At 54.3% G+C, this 7,450-nt stretch overlaps 1 long non-coding RNA gene across 1 annotated transcript; it reads right to left on the minus strand.

The window, feature by feature from the left end:
* Positions 1-235: 235 nt before the first annotated feature.
* Positions 236-2,888, minus strand: LOC141938131 (uncharacterized). Its single transcript, XR_012627175.1, has 3 exons — positions 2,812-2,888; positions 2,538-2,609; positions 236-328 (listed from the first exon to the last, which is right to left on the minus strand). It is a non-coding gene; the product is annotated as an uncharacterized LOC141938131 (long non-coding RNA).
* Positions 2,889-7,450: the final 4,562 nt, after the last annotated feature.

Genomic DNA, 7,450 nt, shown 5'->3' on the forward strand with positions numbered 1-7,450 from the left:
GGGAGGTGAGCGTCTTTCTGAAACAAAAAAACTCCACACCCCAGAGGTGACAGTCCTCCTCAGAGAGCCGTTCCTGGCTTCTTTTAAAACACTTGCTCTGTGCTAACAGTTCTGGGTTGTGCTGCTGACAGGGTGTGCAGTAGTGGGCACTGGGGGAAGAGCCTGCAGACAGGGAGAGGTTTTGATGTATGACACCGGCTGACCGAAGGACAGCAATTACCTGGCATGCCCATTGATTGAATTGCCCCTGTTCTTTCATAAGAGGTTGGCACCACCTGACTGCCTCCTTCCCAAAAAGCCTCCTTCTCCACAGACTCACGGTCCATCCCTTTAGAAAGAAAGAAGGTCAGATTAAGTCGAAATAACTGTTCCTTATCAGGATAATGATGCCTTCAGAGGGCAGTACTTCTCAAAATACATTCACAATGCTAAGAAACAAGGCCTGGACATTTGGGGGTGCACCTAGTCACTAGTCCAAAGAAGGTGTCATTCCTCGAGAAAACTTTCAGCACTAGACACTCTCCAGTTTACCAGTAGACAGCAAATCCTGACCTGCTGAAGTGCTAAGGCTTGGACAACAGGCCCAAGCCAGAGTTGACCTATAGATGAATCCTGTATATTTTATAACTGATAACCATTGTGCTAATGGGTATTATACTGTTATAACAAACTACCTAGTCTGATGTAAAAGGTGGAAGTGTTGAAGCCTGAGCAACAGGCCCTGAACCGACACTGTTAACTCAGTATGTAATCCCTAATGAAAAATGCATGGAGGATGTAGCTATCTTGAATGTATCTTTCCCTTCCTTTGTATATGAATAGAGTAACAGAGTCATGGAGGCAGGTGTCTGTCTCCGAGACCTGATGTGATGAATGTGTCTTTCCCTTCCTTTGTATATGAATAGAGTAACAGAGTCATGGAGACAGGTGCCTGTCCTCGAGGCCTGATGTGAGACCTTGTGCATAATCCGATCAGATAAGCAGAGAAATTCCCTTAGTTTCTTCCTTGAGCCCTGGCCAGGCTCTGGGGGGAACCTAATGTGAAATTTAAACCAGATATTTCCGCTTAAAACAAAGGTGCCAGCTATTCTGGCTTACTGATTTTTAGGTATATAAGGATGGACCTGCTCACAGCGACTTTGGAAGCCTCACCTACGGGTGGACGCACCACGTAGGATTTCCCACTTGCAGGGAAAGGTTCTCCAAATCCTCGCTGTAACCGGGGCTCCCCAGCGACTGCGGATCTGGATGATGGTAACGTATGCAAGTGGTGATGGATCTCTCTTAATCACTATTCTCTCTCTCAGGTAGTAATGATTTGATGCATTACCCTGTATTTTCCTATTTATTTAAGTGCACTGTTCTGTCTTTTCTTACTGTATGTTTTCTGTATTATTCTGTTATATTGTTATTTCTAGTAAAATATGCCTGCTCTTTTCACTCTGGTGTCTGAGTTTAACTGATATCCCTAATCAGCAAAATGCCTGCCCAGAGACTAGGAGACCACATGTGGTCTTGTTCACATTCCACTTAGTGCATTTTTGGCAAACTGCAAGGTGATGCCAGATTACGTCCTTCAGAGAGGACAGGAAGAGGTAGCCAGTTGAGCTGGGGAAAGAGCTTTTCTGAGTAGCACTTCCCACAGTCCCCCAAAACAAGAGGAAAACCACCAGCCAGTTTTCTAAAGCACAACTAGAAACAGAGAGCTAAACCACCCGAGACTGAATTCACAGCCCTTCCTTTTCGCTGCCTTCAAGTCAGGTGTCCGGCCTCATGCTAGGTGTCCAGCTTTCACCTGTCCCTGACACCAAGCTGTCACCAAGAGGTCTCAGACATCAAGGAACACAAGGGGGATGGACCAGGTTGTGAAGCTGGGGCTGCTCTGATCCTGGCCAGGGCGCAGCTCCGGCAGTGTCTGCTGGTCTCAGCGCCCTGCAGCTGCCTGCACAACCTCTGCGCTCTCCCCTCCAGCGACTGGCAGGGTGCTGCCCTCTCAGCACTGAGCAGCAATCAGCTCCTTTGCAAGTCCATCACGCACTCAAGGCGTGAGTCCCACCAGCTCCTGCCAGCTGGACACCACCGTCTGCCCAGAACAGCTCTGGCCCCAGTAAGGCTGTAACTGGGGCAGCAGCTGTTCCTGGGGCTCAGCTGGAACCCTAACTGCCAGCAGAGACTCGACCATCTCTGCAGCTCGCCAGCGCCCACAAGGCGTGAAACTGAGCGTCGCCACAGTGAGGCTCTGAGCCGCCCCTTCCTACTGTGCAGGCTACGGCTTGTCCATCCATGCATCTAAAACCTCAGCTTCCCAAGGCTTCTGCTTAACGGGGACAGACACCCACTGTGGGCTGACATGGTCTGGTCCAGTTCCTTCAGGATTCCCTGGAGGACTTCTGAGGACTGCTGGGAGGGTTTTCCTGATCAGTGTTATATTTTGCTCTTTGAGGACCTGAACGGAACATCCAAAGTTAAATTTCTCACAAATAGAATACTGAAAACGAGTGCTTCGTCTGTGAAATCAGTCAAGACTGACTACTCACCCCTGCGATGCCAGGGAAGCTCCAGTGCAGGATCCAGCCGAGAATCTGGAAAAGTCCTCCCTGTACCCACATCTGCAACCAAACACCCACGAGAATTTCCATCACGCACTGTGATACACACCACCATGACTGAGCAGCAGAACATACAAGCGGATCACGCAATGACACTGCACACACAGTGCAGGTCGATGTTCTCACAGCTGCGAGAGACACCTCGCTCGCATCTGGGCTTTGAGCCAGCGGCTCTCAAAGGAAGTCAAAAGCCGTGACGTACTCATGCGATCTCCCTGAGCATCCGCCCTGGAACCGAGCTGGGAAGCTGCATAGCCATCGCCTCCAGCCACATCTGTGAACAGACAGAAAAGAGAAGCTCCCATGAACTATTTCAATACACCTCTGCAGGTCTGAATGGCCATGAAGACAGTTCCAACATGTGAGTTCTCCATGACACTCGTCTCCCCGCTCCATCAGGAGCGTTGTGCAGACAGGTACTGGGTGCCTGGACCAGGCGGATCTAAAACAAGACATGCACAGAAGTGTTGGGAGAAAGGACTCCCTGGAGCTCGCACCAGCTCTAAACTCAACCCCAACAAGCCCACCACTGGCCTTGCAGCAGGCACTAGAAGCAGAGCAGGGCCGGAGAGGCTGGCACGGACACCATCGCAAGGCAGAGTGCTCACAGCACCCATTCCCTCTCTGCTCCTCTTCTGCATGGCTGAGCATGGGCCAAGAGAGCGTTAAGTGAAATTTCACATGAATGGAATATTAAAAAAGTGCTCACTCATTCAACGGACATACCTGTGGGATCGCCCTGATCCTCCCAGAGAAGATCCGGCTGAGCAGTTAGGTGGCTGTTGGCTTCGGGCACAGCTGTAATCAAGCACGTTCCCATTAGAGGTTGTGACCTCCTTTCCCAGTGACCTGCAGTGACTGGAGGGGGTCAGGTAATGCCATGGGACCCAGACATGGGTGGAGATTTCCAAAGGTGCAGAGGGGCCGGGGTGACCTGTTAGCTGCACCTGGAGGCTTTCAAAATAACTGTTTCCAGGCCCTGTGCAACCAAGGACTGGATGGACAAACGTATGGCCCCTGGGGATTTCTTCCTGGGACACATTTTCTGGGCAGAAAAGGAGCCCACGTGAAAACATTATTGTTCACGTATCTGTTGGAGAAGAGCCCACTGGCCAGGGAGAGGCTGCCCCAGCGCTGCCCTGTCTGTTCCCGGGGCTGTGGGCTGGGGCTGTGTGTCCCATGGCGACCTGGGTTCGCCCGGGGAGAGCATTGCAGGGCTGGAGCAGGAATGCTCCTGTTTTCCCGCGTGGACATCTCCCAAGGATGGACGTCCCCGAGGCTGAAAGCTGGGGTCCAGCCGGGGAGCGGCAGAGCCACAAACCCAGACGTGGCTGTGCCCGGCCCGGGGAAGAAGTGCTCCCACGGGCTATTGCCCAGCTCCTGCCATGCTGCCGGGCCCTGACATACAGACAGGGGCAAGGCTGCCCCAGGGCAGGAAGCACAGGGCCGGCTCCAGGGACAGTTTCTCACTGCTGCTCCCAGTCCCACCGTCCACCTGGAAAATGCCCCCGCAGCGGATGCAGCCCCCTGTGCCTCCGTTCAGGGCATGTGCCTCCCGCTGCCCGCGGAGTGGACACAGCTCACCCAGCCCAGCCCAGCCCCGCTGCTCTCCTGGCCCTGCCTCACCACGACCCCAGCCCCGCTGTCAGCCCGAGGTGCAGTGGGTGCTGCCCCATGCTGCCAGGGCTGGGCGCTGGCCCTCACCTGCCCACCTACCTAATCCCCATGCTTGCCACAGCGCAGCCCCGGCACCCTGGGCTCGCAGGGCCACCAGAAGCAGGATGAGGACGAGGGTGGGGGCCATGGTCACCTGCACCTGCACCTGCACAACGCCGCCGCTGCTGCTCTGCTGCTGCTGCTGCCGCCACTGCTGCCAGCACATCTGATGTGGTGCCTGGGCACAGCACTGCACACCCCGGCGTGGCACCGCAGGGCTCTGTGAACTCACAGTGCAGCCTCTTCCCCACAGCCACAGCCCTGGGGCAGGGGCATGTTGGAGAGGAGACACTTGGTGAAGAGCATCTTTTTTTCTGAGCTGAGGGCAAGAGGCGGCAAGCGTGATGGAGGGATGCTGCACTGCCGCTGTCAGCTTTGAGTTGTGCAGTCTGTTCCCCACGCTCCTGCAGCTCTCCAGCATGGGTAGGGTTTTCAGGAGCTCTTTCCCGAAAGGTTGCAGTTGTTGAGAAACTGTTTTACCAAACAGTGTTTAACATTGCATGGAACAAGGCCTGAGTGATTAAAGTGTATAGAGAAGATATCCTAACCTTGAGAATAAACACATCCTGGCAGAATTGCTCAAACAAGGCGGATAAGAAAGAACAGCTTGGCTGGACAACAGAGGTAGGAAATATCCAAGGAGAAGAAATTGTCCTCAAAAGACTCGTGACCATAAAAGGGAAAAAGGAGTAGGGGGCTAACTACCCAAACGACCACCCAAGACCCCTGTGCATGTGTAGTGTAGTTTTGCAACACCAGCATTATGTAAATGCAACAGACAGGTGGAAAGGCGGAAACTTCTCGAGAAATGTATGAATATTCATGTCTTTAAGGTATATAAAAACTGAACTTTTGTTTTAGTGTGTGCATGATCCCCCATGCACCCAGCACTGAATAAAGAAATGTCTGCTTCTTAGTGCTACATTGGTGTTGAGAGGTTTATTCCTGATTTCAGTGACACAGTGGGGCCGTCCACTGTCAAAAGCTGCAGCTGCTGGGCTGTGGGGGTGGCTGAACAGGGCTGGGGGCTGCTGCGAGAGCCCTGCCTGAGAGTCCCACCGGGCTCAGGGGACAATGTGGCAACCAGGACCCCCAGGTTGTGGTGCTGGGGCTGCCCTGAGCCCTGAGGCTCCTGTGGGCATAGCCTGTTCCCCTCGTGAGGGGGCCATCCAGGGCCAGCTTCCCCTGGGAGCTGGTATCCCTTGGGGTTCTGGGTCTGGGATGAAAAGGGGTCCTGTGTCCTGGGAGCTGGGCACCTACATCTCCAGCTCCAGCTCCCACAGGGATCTCTCTCATGGGCTGGCTGGAAATGCCCCTGCTGTAAATCAGCCTTGAACCAGTACCCTTTTGGGAGAACCTCTGTTCCTTCCCACGGGATCCTCTTGTGGCACCAGGCTGGCAGATTATGTCCTGGGCTTGGGGGTGCCATCCCTTTCTGGGGGTTAGATGGCCAGAGCCCTGGTCCTGGGCCCTTCTCACAGCCCCATTTCTGCTTCAGCCCTGCCCCAGGAGCACAGTAAGTCTGGTGGTCATAAACTGGGGCACAGCCCAGCTCTGCAGCCACGGCGGTGTTTGTCTGGGCTGGTTTTAGACACCCCCATCTGCCACCCCCTGGGCGAGGAGCTGCCCGACAGGCTGTGAGCTGGTTGGTCCGGAGCCTGAGGCTGAAAGCCAGGGTGCAGCCGGGGAGCAGCAGAGCTCACAGCCATGCCTCCCTGATGTCTCTAGGAAATTTTGTTCTCTGCTCATTCTGAACTTGTAAATAGAAGAATAACAGGGGCAGTTTCTGATTTAAGGCTGTTGCAGTGAAAAGAAGGAACCAGGAGATAAGGGAGTGAGTTACTCCAACTTTGCACAAACAATGTGTGCCTTCGCTAACAACTATACCTTTGAAGAGCAGCTGAAAGAGTGATAAGAGCAGAACATCCTGTCCCAGAAGGTGCCAGATGCTTGGATGATTGTCTGAGAAGCATGAATTCAGGGAGAATCAGCAATAACTGGGGGGAAAGGTAAAGGCATGGGCGGGAGGGGGGCACACGTGGAGACCATGGCCACTGACTCAATTCAAGACCAAAAACACTTGGCCCCCCACACCTGTAAGGAGTATGCGTGCTAATTTACACAGCAAGCGAGGGTAATTTAAATATAACTAACCAATAGCAGATGGAATGGTAATTACGGACCCATGAGTGTAATCTTAGATAGGTTTTTACTAATCATGTAACAAGATAAATAGGCTGTAGTTCCTTTGTGTAGCATGCTAGCTTTGTGGAATTACCACCTAAACCCAATCTTTGCGCAAATGCAGATTAAACTGCTCTCTCAGCTCTGTGTGTAAGAGTGGCTTTTTTGCACACAGGGTAATGAACCCTGTTTGAAGGAGAACAAAAGCCCTGTAAGAGTTAAGAGAAAAACACAACTCCTGTTACTGCAGTAATGCTATGTTATGCTGGGGTGGCTCACGGGGGCTCTGGGAGTAGGGATGCCTGGTGCCTGTGCCCAGGGGGGCCTGTGCCCAGGGGGGTCTGTCTCCTTCCCCCTTCCCTCCCCAGCTCTCACTCCCGGGCCTGCCCTGGCCGGGCCCGGCTCCAGCTGACCAGGAGCCGCCCCCCCGCCACCGCCAGGCATCCAGCGGGCAGGAGAAACCCCAACACCTGCCCAAGGGCCTCACTCCTCATGGGTGACCCCAGTACTCACCTCAGCCGGGCCGCAGCTGGAGCAGAGGCTGCACCTCCTGAGACCAACATGGCCACCTGTCAGTGCCCTGCCCCAGAACTACAGCTCCCAGCATGCCCTGGGAACCAACATGTCTGCCAGCAGCCCCCTGCCCCAGGACTGCAGCTCCCAGCATGCCCTGGGAACCAACATGGTCACCCACAGCCCCTGGCCCCAGGACTACAGCTCCCAGCATGCCCCGGGGCACCAGTTCCTGCGGTCTGACCCTGTGGGGACACCGTCCCCTGGCCCGGCCCCGCCCCCGCAGCCCCATGGCCACTGCTCTGGGCCAGTGGCTGGTGGAGGGACTGATGGACAGACATGGACAGACAGACAGAGCGAGCGAGCAGCAGAGAGAGGTGGGACAGGGCATTGGACTGGCTGGAGAGGGACGGGAGGTGGACAGAGGG

This window comes from Strix uralensis, chromosome Z (assembly GCF_047716275.1).
Source record: "Strix uralensis isolate ZFMK-TIS-50842 chromosome Z, bStrUra1, whole genome shotgun sequence".
In the NCBI taxonomy this organism is placed as follows: domain Eukaryota; kingdom Metazoa; phylum Chordata; class Aves; order Strigiformes; family Strigidae; genus Strix; species Strix uralensis.